Raw genomic sequence first — 15,087 nt, forward strand, 5'->3', positions numbered from 1 at the left:
CAGAGGAAGGTGCCTAGAAGAAGTGCACGGACAACATTTCCAAAGGGCCATTCTTTTTCTGTGGCCTGGAATGCTTTTACAACCTTTTTGTGTCCCTTTCTTTATGACTTCACAGAACTAATCATCTCAAACTACACAATGCAATTCTGAGCAATGCTGGACTTGCATGAACCCCAGCAACTGACTGAGGCCTCATAAACTTCCCACTGTGGGCTTGGAACATACACACTACACCAATGGCTGTCTGTCCACCTGTTCTCAGGGCCTTCGGAAAAGGCCTGGCCTCCAGACCTTTGCACATACTGCTCTAGGGTCTTCCTGGGCACTTCTTCCCCTTGCTCTCCTATTCAGCCTTCTAGAAGATTCAGCCCAGATATCCCCTCCTCCCCAAGCCTCACAAGATCTCCTGATTGGACCAGGAATTTCTCATGATGCCCACACTGGCTGGAGAGTCTCCCACGATCCTCCACCCTGGACCAAGAGTTTCCCACAATGCCCCAGACTGTTGTAGGAGCTTCCCATGATCCCTCATACTGGATGGAGAGCCATCTATGACCCGACCCCCCGCTGCTGAGTGGAGAGCCTCCTGTGGACTCTCCTGTCACACTTGCCACTAACACAAGCTTTGCCTTTGTCTGATTTTTTTTTTTTTCCCATCACTAGACTCTGTGCTCCTTCAGGGAAGGTCTGTATCTTATTCTAAGTACTCTTAGTGCCTGGCATCCAATAGGTGCTCAACACATTTTGGTTGAATAAATGAACCAGTGTTCAGGGATTTCAAGTCTCAGGTTAAGGATCACACCCCTGAAGGCGTCCCTGATGCTTGCCTCCCCCCATGAAAAAAAACCCAAACAAACCAGGGAATGGCTTTTATTTTCAAGGTTCCTACAGCAGAGGGACATGGGTTCTGACGGCAGAACTGTGGAACTTTGGGCAAGTCATTTTACTTCTGTAAGCCTTAGTTTCCTCGTCTAAAAAATGGGGATCTTTATACTTGCTCTTCAACAATCTGATGAGCAGGACATTACCATGTATGACAGCAACAAGGGTCTGGCATCAAATTGGTGAGCACTGAAAGCGTACCCATGTATACAGCCAACCACAGTGTCACTGTTTACCATTGTCTCTCTCCCTTTGGTGTGGAGCTCCTCATGGCTCTGTCCCTGCTCCAGGGCTGGCTAGAGCTTGTTGATGGTTTTGATGACCTTTCTGTGTTCCCACAGATCTGCTGGGCAGTTAATATTCATTGAGCCTCTAAGACAAAGCCCAGCACGAGGCACCCCCAAGGGCCAGCAGAGAGAATGATTAATAAGGCAGGACCCAAGACCTCCGGAAGGATCACTGTCTGGGAAGGAGCCTCAGGCAAGTTCTCCAGGATGAAAGGAGCTGTTGGTATCTGCCCATGAACAGGCAAAGGAAACTCGGGACTTAGAATGAGGAAGGGGCTCTTCCCCAGGGCGGTCCAGAGGCTATGGAGGTAGGAGTGACTTTGCTAAAGCCCAGGTCTGGGATGAACAGAGAGGGAAGTGTGGGTGCTGGAAGAGAGGAGTCCTCAGGCAGGAAGAGGCCCCACCCCTGCAAGAACCGACCCTTGATTGGCTTCCACTTCACGGCTATAGATGGTCCCAGCCTGTGACCTAGCTACAGCCGCCTTCCTGGGGCCTGCCACACATCGCTGGATTTTGACCCCTGCTGGTCCTTCTGGGAGGGCTGTCCTGGGCTGGATTCTCTCCTGGCCAACCTCCAGTGGGTTGACTAGTGTCTCCATATTTGTGTATCGATTCACTTCTTCATTCATTTATTCACATAGTATTTGTTGAGCACCAAGAGACCAAATGCTAGACTGAGGATGGGGAGAAAAGGGCCTGAACCCTGCCCGGAAGAGTTCTGGGACAGAGCTTTACCAGCCATGACAAGTATGATAGCAGGTACATCAGCACAAAGATGGCACTTCCAGGGCAGCTGGCAAGAAATCAAGGAAGGCTTCAAGGAGCAGGGGATGTGTGAGCTGGGTTACAAAGATTTGGTGGTTCACACAGCAGGAGACATGGAGGAAGAGACACTCCAGGCTGAGAGAACTGCTTTTGCAAAGGCAAGGGTACAAGAAAGGACCGAGCACATTTGGGAAGGGTGAGCTGGTTAACATGGCTCTGGTATCAGTCTAAGAGATGGGAGGTTAAGGTAAGACACGGCCAAAGTCAGGCTTTTCAGTGCCATCATGGAGGCTCATGCTTGACTTCAAGGTCAGTGGATGCCAAATGGATTCCATGGACAGGCCCCCCAGCCTACTTCATCAAATCCGTACATATTTACTGAGCACCTACTGGGTGTCAGGCACAGGAGGGAGCTGAACAGATCTGCACTTTAGACTTTAAAAGCTACACTTTAGGCAGCTCTTTCTGCCCACGGGCGCTGTCCCTGTGCTTTAATAAAATGACCTTTTTACACCAAATAAATACATAAATGAATAAATAAAAAGTACGCTTTAATAAAGCCACACTTTATTGTTTTTCATTTGGGGCTTCTGCATATGATTCTATTATGGGGGAAAAAAGAGATTTATCCAATAAAAAGAAACGCAAACACAAAAGAGTCTGCAGCCTATCACTTCATTGCGCAGCCACGGCAGGTTTTGTTTTTTCTTGGTGGGTGGTGGCAGGCGGGTGTGTAGTGTTATTCCTTTATTTTGTTTTTAGCACAGGAGACGGATATGGTCAGATCTATTTTCAAAAAGATAAAGATAATTCTGCGGTTTCTCAGCCCTCGCTTGCAGCCACAGTACAGGAAGCATGAAGCCCACTCCCCGAAGGGCTGTTTCTCTGGGCCCTGAGCTCAAGGCCGCTTCTCTCTACCCTACTGGGTGTCCCAAGGATAAGGCTTCTCATCCTTTGGTTCCAGGAGCCAAAAAGAAATGTTAGTTCCTTCTGGGAAGAAATGTGACCTCCTTTGATGCCAGAAGCATGAAGCCAATGTCATCAAAATACCCTCCCAACCTCTTCTCCTGCCCAGGGAAAGAGACAACTCTGAGGACAGCCTGGAGGAGTGGAAAGAGCCCAGTCTTTTAAATAATGCAGACATGGTGGCGCCTGGGTGGCTCAGTTGTTAAGCGTCTGCCTTCTGCTCAGGTCATGGTCTCAGGGTCCTGAGATCGAGCCCCACGTCGGGCTCCCTGCTCTGCGGGAAGCCTGCTTCTCCCTCTCCCACTCCCCCCTGCTTGTGTTCCCTCTCTGCTGTGTCTCTCTCTGTCAAAATAAATAAATAAAATCTTTAAAAAAAAAAGATAAATAATGCAGACATGGGTTCAAATCCTGACTTGGCCACTTATTAATCATGTGATCTTGGAAAGTCACTTAGATTGTCTGAGCTTGGATGTCCTCAACTGTAATGATAATAATTATCACTCATGCTCACCTCACTCACCAGCTATTAAGACATATTACAAAGCCATAGCCAAAGAAGTAGGCATGGGACAAAGCAGAAAATGGAAGAAAACATAACATTGTGAAACAGATCTAACAATACATGAGAGCTTGTTGTATGAAAGAAGTGACACCAAGAACAAATGGACAAAGGATGGAACCTGTAGTAAATGGTGTTGGGGAAGACAAAAATAAAGGCACCTTATTATGTGTGTGGGTCTTCAGTTACCTTTGGTTGACTAAAGGCCTAAATGTGAAACTTATAACTGTAGAAACTAATAAAAGGGATATACGGACCTGGTTGAGCAGGCGGCACCATCATGCGAGGTGACATCCACTGCAACAGGGACCGAAAGGTTTGGCGCAAGGAGCCCAAGAGCCAGGACATCTACCAAGGCTGTTGGTAAATCTGTACAGATCTCTGGCTGGACAAACCAGCTCTACCTTCAACCAGTTTTGCTGAAGAGGTTGTTCATGAGTTGCACCAACTGGTGGCTTCTGTTCCTTTCCTAGATGCTCAAGAAGATGAAGCTTGCTTCCAGGAAGACAAAACAACTGTGCTTGTAGGAACTGTAATGGATGATGTGCGTGTCCCAGAGGTCTCCAAAGTAAAGGTGTGCGATGAGCCACATCAAGGCCAGGAACAAGATTGTCACCTTCAACCAGTAGGCCCGGGACTCCCACAAGGGCTCTGGCACCATCCTGTTCTCTGATCCTCGAAAGGGCCCAGAGGTATACAGGCATTTCAACAAGGCCCTGTGAACTCTACACAACTCCCCCAATCCCTATGAGTGCTCCAAGGACCAGAAGTCCAAGTGCACCAGAGGCCAACTGGCCCACCATGGCTACAAAAACTAACTTCAGATCCTGCCTTGTTATTAAAAAGATTTTGGATGCTGGAAAAAAATAAACTGACAAAAGGAATATAAATAGCTCTCTTTGCCAAATCTACTGCGAGAATGAAGACCATTCTGAGCAGACTGTCGACATTCCAGAAAATGTCAACATCACCCTGAAGGGATGCACTGTTATTGTGAAGGGCCCCAGAGGAGCCCTGCAAAGGAGCTTCAGTTACACCGATGTAGAACTCAGTCTCCTTGGAAAAAAAAAGAAGAGGCTCCTACCTGACAAATGGTGGGAAAAAGAAAAGAACTGGCTACTGTTCGCACTATCTGTAGTCATGAACAGAACATGATCAAGGGCGCGTTATACTGGGCTTCCCTTACCAGATGAGGTCTGGGAATGCTCACTTCTCCATCAACATTGTTATTCAGGAAAATGGTTCTCCTGTTGAAATACAACCACAGGGAGCGCCTGGGTGGCTCAGATGGTTAAGCGTCTGCCTTCGGCTCAGGTCGTGATCCTGGAGTCCCAGTATCGAGTCCCGCATCGGGCTCCCTGCTCGGCGGGGAGTCTGCTTCTCCTCCCTCTGACCCTCCTCCCTCTCCTGCTCTCTGTCTCTCGTTCTCTCTCTCTCAAATAAATAAATAAAATCTTTAAAAAAAAAAAAAGAAATACAACCACAGGGCTCAGATGAGGCCAGGTGTTGCTTGTTCAGTATCTCAAGCCCAGAAAGATGAGTTAATTCTTGAAGGAAATGACATTGAACTTATATAAAACTCAGCTGCTTTGATTCAGCCAGTCACAGCAGTTAAAAACTGCTGTGAAAAAGGATATCAGAAAAGTTTGGGATGGTATCTATATTTCTGAAAAAGGAACAGTTTGCCAGACTGATGAATAAGATCTAAGTCATCTAGCTACAGAAACAGCAAGATGCCAGATGATTTTTCAGACTTATTTGTGACATCTTTAATGATACAATAAAAGCTGTATTGATTTTTGGTGGAAAAAGGAATGTGAACATGCTTTTAATCTCAGGGAAGGAAAGGGTTTATTAAAGGAGATTCCAGATGGGGAAGAGGAGGTTGAAGTGGGCCCTGGAGAGTGGGGTGGGGCACATTTGCCTTGCAAGTAGAGACCTCGGTATTGTCTTGAGGGCAGAGAAAGGCTAGACCATGCTTCTGGTTCAGAAGGTTCAGAGGAGTCTGGGGAATTGAAGCATTCAGAGGCATCCACCCAGATGTCCCTAACTCATTGGCCAGGATCCCAGGCCTTTACCTTGGCCTAACAGACTTGCCCTGGTTGGGCAGTCAACGGTCTTTGAAGTTTAGCCGCTCAGACTACTTCAGGCTTGTCCTGAATTCTTTCCCCCCTCCCTCTTTGAGGGATGCAAGTGTCCTTGGATGCAATTAAAGGGGCCCTGTGGCTTCCATTCCTGACTTTCCATTATCTGCTTCTTGACCTCAGCTGTTCATTATCTTTCTGTAGGGGCATCCATAGTGCTTACTATGGCCATCTAATACTGTGATCTTTACAGCCACTGTTACTCAGCCCCCACCTGACCCCCAAGTCTCCAATGCCTGATGCATTCACTGCCTACTACCACACTCCACTCACAGTTGACCATCCAGCTCAGCACTGCTACAGTGTGGGGTTTAAGATTTATTTATTTGAGAGAAAGGGAGAGACAGAGTGCAGCGGGGAGGGGCAGAGGGAGAGGGAGAGTCCTAAGGAGACTCCTCGCTGAGCGCAAGGCCTGACACAGAGCTCGATCCCAGGACCCTGAGATCAGGACCTGAGCTGAAACCAAGTTTCAGCTGACTGACTGCGCCACCCAGGCCCCCCAACAGCCACAAGTTTTAACATTTGGAAGCCACCTTGCGCTAGGGCCTGCCTGCACTTCACCCGCCACCGGTGACGGGGTCCTCCTTGCCAGCTGAGAGGGGCTAGCACAGCTCCCAAGCCCCCATCTAATCACCTGCTTTCTTGGACCACTCCCAGCACCAGCTGCAGCAGGTAAGGTTCTTGGCAAGTAAACAGTGAAATGGGGTTTGGATGGGGGTGGGGGCAAGAGGTGGATCAGGGATCAATGCCTGTGAGGAACTGGGCAAGGGAAGTCACCTGTGACGCCAGCCTGACAAAGCCTCGGCCGGTCCCCTGGGAGGCCTGGAGCAAGGCTGGCTGGGCAGAGCTGTCCCCCATCTGGCTGAAGTGGTAGAGTCTTTACACCACCCTTCCCCCCATCACTCTGCCCCCGGGGAGCACATGACCTTGGGAAGGGCTGCTCTTTGTGGCTGGGCAGCAAGTCCTTCCATGAAGGGGGTGCTGGGAGCCTTCCCCATGTCAACCACAACCCGGGAATGCACTTTACACTTGAAAGCAGACTGTACTGATCATAATAACAGTTAACATTTATTTACAGTGCCAGCTGAGGCTCAGTGTTGTATATCCTCAAAGGCAGGGACCGTTATCATCCCCATGCTTGTGGGCACAGATGAAGAAACTGAGGCACAGAGTGCTTGAATCACTCGGTCAAGATTGCATAACATGGGACAGAATTGAGATTCATTCCGTCTGGAGATGAAAAAAATAAGTCTAATAAAATTCTTTTTTTTAACTTTTTAAAAAAGATTTTATTTATTTATTTGTCAGAGAGAGAGAGAGAGCACAAGTAGGGGGAGTGGCAGAGAGAGAGGGAGAAGCAGACTCCCCACTGAGCAAGGAGCCCGATGCGGGGCTCAATCCCAGGACCGAAGGCAGACACTTAACCGACTGAGCCACCTAGGCGTCCCAGTTTAATAAAATTCTTTTGGAATTTAAAATTTTCAGGAATAGGTAATAGAGAGATCTCCTGAACACCCTTCACCCAGGGTCCCCTGATCTGAACATCTCGCACACACGTGCTATGCTTGTCACAACTGAGAAATTAACACGGGTATATTACCATTAACTAAACCAAAGGCTTTATGTGCTTTCCACTAATATCCTTTTACTGTTCCGAGATCAAACCAAGATACTACCTTGCATTTACCGTCCCACAGATTTGGACTCTCCGGCGTAAACTTTTGACCTGTCCCCTCACCAGCTGCCTGCTGTTCCCACAAAGTCTCTGTAGCTATCAACCCCTCAGGGGCCGCTCACTGCCCCAGGTGTGTGTGGGCAGCCCCAGAATGTGGCCTGCTGACTGGCTCACTGTTTTCTCTGCGTCTCCTCTCTGCTGGCCTGTGGAGGAAACTCCCACCTCGGCTCAGTCATGTGCTTGTTTTGATTTCACCCCTCAGATGTTTCCTGGTGCTCTCCTGTGTGTCTGGAGGCGGGTGCCCTCTCGGGGCTCGCAGCTCCCACTCGCTCCCCGCCTTCTCTCTAATCTGCCAGCCGCCCAGGCTCCCGGGCCCTGCAGGTTTGGTGTGAAGAAAAGAGCGAAGCAGGGGATCCCTGTTCTTGCCCCCACACAACGCAGCCGCCTCACAGACCACATAGCTCCCTGTCGTGTGTCTGCCCAGGGTCCTTGGCCCCACGGGTAGCTGCCCATGGAAGGCACATGACCGCTCTGCTCTGGAATGACAGAGAGAGACTGAGCTTTGCGGGCTGGGAATCGGACAAGATCCGGATTACTGCCCTCCACTCCCACCTTTGCCACTCACCACTTACTTGGGAGACTTTTGCATGATTCCACGTCCAGTTTTCTCATGGAACCAATGAGAACAGCATCTTGCTTAGGGGTTAAAGAGGCCACACCAAGGCCCGACGATTTGGGGCTCTGCTCTTTCTCGGCTGTGCGGGCAGGGTCGCGTGTGACTCCCAATCCTCAGCCCCCTCATCTGTACCGCGGGGAGAATAACACCTACTTTTTAGGGCTCTTGTGAAGATGAAGGAAATCAATAAAGACAAAGCATCCAGACCCGGGCCCAGCATGGACACGCTCTCAACTGATATTAGTTATCGGGTAATTTACATGGATGTTTAGAGAGAATCAAATGAGATCATTATCGGAAAGGTGCATTGTAAATAGCAGAGTGTGCTATAACGTGGTTACTGTTATTTTTAAAAACCACTTTATTATATCAGGGGACACAAGTAATCTGTTCGACACTATTGTCTGTCTGGGGCGATTCCCATGGTCAGTACAGCTGGAAAAGGGATGAGTTCATGAAGTCTATAGCCCTTTATGGAGCTCCTATTGTGTGTTACCTAGAATTTTGGGCATGTTTACTTACAGTTTTTCATTTAATCATCACCAAACTGGGATGGCTATTTTTTTTCCTTTCCTTTTTTTTTTTTAGACAGAGAAGGGGGAAGGGGAGGGGAGGGGCAGAGGAAGAATTTTAAGCAGGCTCCACACCCAGGGGTGCTCGATCCCACGACCCTGAAACCATGATTTGAGCGGAAATCAAGAGTCAGAGGCTTAACCAACTGAGCCACCCAGGCGCCCCTGGGATAGCTATTTTTATCCACATTTAATGGCTGTCTAAACTAAGCTTCAAATATGTCCCATCCCTCAAGAAGCAGGAATCAGCCTATTTATTTGAAAGCTTCCCATGTTCTGACACTTCTAGGTGCTGGGCCCCTGCTTTAAATGACCCTGCATTCCAGCAGCAGATTCAGTGAACGTGGGGGCCTGCGTTTGCCCATCTGCTATCAGATCCTCCCCAACCTTCCCTCGCTCCCTGGTGCGTCCCAGAGGGGCGGCCCTGGAGAAGCGACTTTCCCCATCCAGTGCCTGCAGCGAAGCACCCCGCAGAAGCCGGCTGTGAGGATTACTGTTACTGCTGCTGTTGCTGTTGTTGTCAGCTGCGCCTGGGAGCAGCCTGGCTCGCAGCTGGGGCCCAGGCAGAGTTCCAGCTGCGGGGATGGGGTCGCCCACAGCGGGGGCTCCCCGAGGGCTGCATGTGTTTGGAAGCCTCCTCTCAGAATGCGCACGCTGTGGCTTCCCTGTGCGCGAGTAATGCCGTAATTGCAGCCTTCCCAGCTGTCGGCCATGGAGACAGCCCAGAAAATGAGGTTGGCTCAGTAAATATTGAACCGAATTATGCAAACGAGCTCCACAAGAGACTCAGCTGCAGAGACGGGGTCTGATTGGTGGGCCCAGCTTGCAGGAGACCCCTCCCCTTCCCCACGACCGCTCTATCAGCCAAAGCAGCCCCCTGGGGCCCGTCACATGCTCCTGAGGTCCATCAGGAAGGAGGGTTGAATGAACGGCTTTGCAGAGGTTAGTGGGGAGTACTGTAATGGGACGGCGGGGGGGGGGGGGGGGATGGTATTGAGTTCCTGCCACATCCTCACCTCTCTCCAAAAGAGGCTTCTTTGCCAGTAAGTCTTTGAGGGCACACGGGGCAGGGGGGGTAAAGTGCTGATGCCTCACTGCTCAGCGTGCCCAGCTGCAGATGAGAAGTGGGATGATGGGACCCCCTCTCCAGAGTAAAGCATTTCAGTGGCTCTTCCGACTGGCTGGTCAAGGTCCTAAAACCCCCATGGTGGCTGAATTCACTGTGGAGGAGGTAAAGACTCTAGGAACATGGGTGAGGGAGCCGTGTGGGGCAAGTAGAACTCTAAAGCTCTTTTGTAGCCATGGAAAGGCATCCCTGTGGCTTAGCAGGGATGAAAATGTGCCTGGCACGTCTGGTGAGAATGGATGTAGGGGGAAAGTCGCGTTTGTGTACAGACGCTCTCTGGCTGAAGGAGCGGGGCAGGTCACAGCAAGAGCCTCTGGGGAGGAGGGACGGACAGACCCCACTCCTTCCCTGGAGGACATGGGATGCCGGCTGGTTGTGTTGCACAAGGAACACAAGGAGCAGTCCCTTGAGACTAGATGCCCGAGGGAAGCATGGAGTGGGAGAAGCAATCTTCTTCCAGTTCCTTCGTAGGCAATGGTGGGGTTTGAAGTGACGACTGACAGCTGGGGTAGTGCCTCTTTGGAAACCCCAGCAGGAGCTGCTCAGTGTGGCCTGTAAGATGATCCCCTGGGGATGGGTCTGGGTGCTCCCAGGGGATCCCCGCCACAGGAACAATGCATGGCCAAAGGCACCGTGGGCATCACCCACCCCTGCAGGAGCTGGAGCAGAAGAATGAGGGAGACGTGTCTGTGAGTTACGTGAGTCAGCCCAGGGACGTCTGTCCAGAAGAAGCAGGAGACTCGCCGTGGGTGGAAAGGGCTCAGCTCCTCTGTCAGCAAGCAAGGGCATTATATTCGTTTCCCGTTTCTGCTGCAACAGATGAGCAGCTTCAAATAACACAGATTTGTTACTGTACAGATCTGGAGGTCAGAGTGTCTCATGGGGCTAAAATCAAGGTGTCAGCTGAGCTGTGTTCCTTTCCAGGGAGCGCAGGGGAGAATCATTTTTTCCTTGCTTTTTCCATCTCCTAAAGCCAACCCACATCCCTTGGCTTGCAGCCACATTCTTCAGGCCTCTGATTCTGTTGTTGCATGCCCTTCAGCTACAACACTCCTGTCTGCCACCTATGAAGACCCTCCTATCAATGTAATCAAGATTACATTGGGCCTACCTTGATTATCCCCTTATGTTCAGGTCAGCTGATCAGCAGTCTTAATTTCATCCTCAACCTTGATTCCCCCTTGCCATGTAATCTGACATAGTCATAGGTTCTGGGGATCAGGATGCGGACCTCTGTGGGGGACGGTTATTCTGTCTGTCATAGGCATCGACTAAAGAAACTGAGTTATTAGTGTTCAGGGTAACCCCAAGACTACCCGCAGGTTGGCAAGGCCTGGGGAAACTAGGTTATGCTTAGGAATATTTTTACCTGCATGAGACTAGCCTGATGAACATGGCGTATTCAACAAAGCAAGCAAGGCTGGCGACCTGGTCTATATGTGAGATTAGAAATTATGGGCACCGTGTTGTCATTTTTCTAAGTACAACCTCTTGTTCACTATAAACTTTAGAGAATTTCCCTCCCATGGCTTTAGGAAGAAACTTAAACGTTTGTGTTGCAGACAGATGAAGCTGAGGCAGCTTTTTGTTTGTTTCCTTGTTTTGGGTTGTTTTAGTGTGATCTTTCACCTCAATAATCAAACCCTTTCTGATTTTACAACTGAATGTTCCTAAGTGTTCCTACTCCCAAATTCATGAGAGATCATCTTTATCTGGGATTATCCTAGCAGTAGGAAGGGTAGACTGGTAAATCTAGGGAAATCAGAGGGATCCAGAAGGAAAACTTGCAACTGGGGAGAGAAACAGATGAGTTCTTCCAACAACAAAAATTCTGTTCTCGCTGCCCATCAGCTGGGGGATACCTGGAGGCACCTAGGAAGTTCTGTTTCTTTTCCATCTTGCCTAAAATAGTCTTAGATGTGGAGGTCTGGTTTGATCCCCCTCATGGACCTGCTAGGCCACGAGCTAATTTTGTTCTCCATTTTACCCCCCTGGTATGGATCTGGTTCCTCTTTACTTCTCCAGGCTTATCGCTCTCCGCACCCCCTCCAGCCAGCTGTGAGGTCCAAGCACATGGGAAGAAGAGCCATCATTCAGAGACCATACCAGCACTCTCATACCTGCTGGCCTTGGCAGCCCCTCCCTGTTAGTTCAGCTTGTCACCTTGGAGCCCCAGCTCAAAGTGTCAGCCATTCTGTGCAAAACACGGCTCGGTGCTCAAAGATTGGTGGGCCTCTGTCTGCCGGGAGCAAGGAAGGAGAACTGGAACTAATGAGTCAGTTTTTTAAAACTCATCTTAGAAAGCCTCCACTGCTCACATCCAACCAAGCCCTGCAATGAGTATGCTATGTACATGGTCCCATTTTCTCTCCTGGGACTTTAGGAGACGAAGCTCATTGTCTCCACTTTTTGGCTGGCTAAAGTTTAGAGAAATAGGGAACACGTCCTGAATTATAGAGCTGGTAAGTGCCAAAGCCAGCCCTCTGCTAATCCCTAAACCCACGACCTTAACCGCTGTATAGTACTGCCTGCGCGCTGGAGGCAGAAGCAAAGGGCACGGGTGGTCCATACAGGTGGCCCGGGACAGTAGGCCAAGCATGGGAACTGGCCTGAGAAAACTCTGGTGTCAGTCCTGGTGGGGCCACTTGCCTGCTGTGTAGTCCTGGGTGGGTCGCTTGGTCTCTCTGAGCCTCAGATTCCTCATGCCTGTCTCATTGTTGTGAGGATCAGGTGGATGGAGCCCAAGAAAGCCCAGGGGATCTTTCTCAACTGAGCATCAGGGGATTATCAAGGGGTATTGGGAAAGGTTTGTTGGCAGAAGTAGCAAAACAGACACAGAAACAGACAGCCTCTGTCCTGAGGCCCTCAGGGCAGACACCAGGCAGATAGAGAGAAGGCACAAGGGGCCCAGCTGCACAAGCACCAGCTTTCTCTAGAAGCTCCAGATGCTGCAGGAATGTAGGTGGGATAGTCCCTGGCTTGGTCACATCCCACTGCTCAGGGAATCAGCTCTGCTCTGCAGTAGGAAAAAATAAAAATGAAAAGCCTCTGGGGAGAAAAATCCAGGCTTGCTGAAGTGATAAATCAGTGGAAGAGATGAGTACTCACTCTAGACAAGGATTTATGATTGGCTTCCTTTCACTGAGCCACATAGTGAGCTCATTCAGTGAGTAGAAAGCCCAGCCAAGTGGGCCTGGGGTCTGACAGATTGGGGAGCCCCATCCACATTGGGCTTGAATCTGTCGCCATCAGATTCAAGTACCTGAATCTTGGAGTCTCAGCTTCCTTGTTTGCAACACAGAGTGATAACTGTTCTACTACCTACTTTACTCTGGTAGGATGAGTAAATGGAATAAAGAAAATCAAAATTCTTTATAATTTAGAAAGTACCCACTAGTAACACTTCCGTGGGGTGGGGAGCTGGGCAGCTTGGAGACGGGAGTGGGAAGGAACGTTTTCACTGTGTACCCTTTATACGTTTGGGGAGTTTGAACCATGGGAAGGTATTATTTATTGAAAAGCTAAACTTAGAAACAAAACAAAGTTTGCAAGAAAGTCAAAACCGATTCATGCAAATATTAGTGTCCACGACAGGAGAGCATCCACACCATCATTATTTAAAAGGCTTATTTCCCATAATCTTCCTAGTTTATGCTTACCAGGTACTGAGGAAACTGTGTTCTCAGTCTCCACGATTCCTGGTCTCCCACTGCACCTCACTGCCTTCCCAGCGGACTGCGATTTCTTCCGCATCTGCAAGGATCAGACTCCTTGGGGAAAGTGGGTGGAGAAATTTCACCTTCACGTAACTGGCCACAGAATATGCAGTAGCCACTTAAGAGGAGCCAAGATCCTTTCAGGTGACCTTGGAGGGATTTCCAGGCGTGCTGCTGACAGAGAAAAGCCAGATGTGAGGAGACGGGTGACCTCATTTTATAAAACAAAGACCAATAGCAGGCAGCTACAAACAACAAAGTACTCGTTTGTACGGGTCCGGGTCCAGAAGAAAGGAAGGACAGGCACCAGATTGTGAACGAGGACCGCCTGCAGGCTGCAGGCAGGGCAGGGGGGATGGGAGGGCAAGGTGTAGATGATTTATTTTATTTTTTAAAATATTTTATTTATTTGACAGAGAGAGAGCACATAAGCAGGGGCAGAGGGAGAGGGAGAAGCAGGCCCCCCGCTGATCAAAGAGCCCGACGCGGGACTTGATCCCAAGACCCTGGGATCATGACCTGAGCCGAAGGCAGACGCTTAACCGACTGAGCCAGCCACCCAGGTGTCCCCCAAGTCTTTAAGTTTTAGTACAGCATCTTTCCTCTGTTCCTTGTTTCCTTTAGAAATTATAGCAAGTCAAAACCACAATAAGATATCACCTCACACATGTTAGAATTGCTATTATCAAAAAGACAAGAGATAACAAGCGTTGTCAAGGATGCGGAGAAAGGGGAACTCTCCTACACTGTTGGTGGGAATGCAAGCTGGTGCAGCCACTGTGGAAACAGTATGGAGGTTCCTCAAGAATTAAAAACAGAACCACCATATGATCCAGCAATTCCACTGTTGAGTGTATAATCAAAGGAAATGAAAACAGGCTATCAAAAACTTATCTGAACTCTCATGTTTATTGCGGCATTATTTACAATAGCCAAGATATAGAAATAACCTAAGTGTCTATTAATGGATGAATGGATAAAGAAGATGTGCTACACATACATACATACACACACACTCACACCCCAGAATATTATTCAGCCATGAGAAAGAAGGATATCCTGCCCTTTCTTACAACATGAATGGATCTTGAGGGCATTATGTAAGTCAGGGATAAGTCAGACATAGAAAGACAAATACAATATGATAGTACCTTTTCAAAGACAGGAAGAATAACAGCCTCTTTGTATGCTGATGGGAATGATCATGTAGAGCAGAGAGGGAAGCGTTGCTAGAGTAACGTTCTTATAGTGCATGAAGGGAGAGACTGCACATCAATCACTCCTTACCCTTGATCCTCAGCGTGGTATGGTTGGATTGTTTTGATTTATTCAGTGTCATGGAGCCATGTGGCTCTTTTGTGTTTTTCTCCACCCTGATGGGAAGGATTCTGGGAACTTGAAAGACAGTTTGGAGAGATGAAAGACCATGCAAATTTTCCGTAGTACTTGCTTGAGCACCTGGACACACAATCTTTAGCTCTTTAGGCACCTCTCTCCTGGGTTTCCAAGCTCTCAGTTAACAGTTAGTGGGATCCTGTCTAGCTCCCAGGAAGCAACATCACTGGGACCCCAACTTTCATGTCCTACTCCTAATTACTGGTGTTCTCTTTCTGCTGTCATCAAGGCTGAGGATGATATAACCAGGAAAAGGAATAAGATGCCAAGAAGGTAGGAGGAGAAACTTGAGGGAAAGGTGTGGATCCCCAGAGAAGTGAGCTT

The 15,087-nt window shown here is 49.0% G+C and overlaps 1 pseudogene; it reads left to right on the top strand.

The window, feature by feature from the left end:
- Positions 1-3,739: 3,739 nt before the first annotated feature.
- On the top strand, positions 3,740-5,160 carry LOC110581703 (annotated as a pseudogene).
- The last annotated feature ends 9,927 nt before the right edge of the window (positions 5,161-15,087 follow it).

The sequence above is a fragment of the Neomonachus schauinslandi genome, chromosome 13 (genome assembly GCF_002201575.2).
Source record: "Neomonachus schauinslandi chromosome 13, ASM220157v2, whole genome shotgun sequence".
Taxonomy (NCBI): domain Eukaryota; kingdom Metazoa; phylum Chordata; class Mammalia; order Carnivora; family Phocidae; genus Neomonachus; species Neomonachus schauinslandi.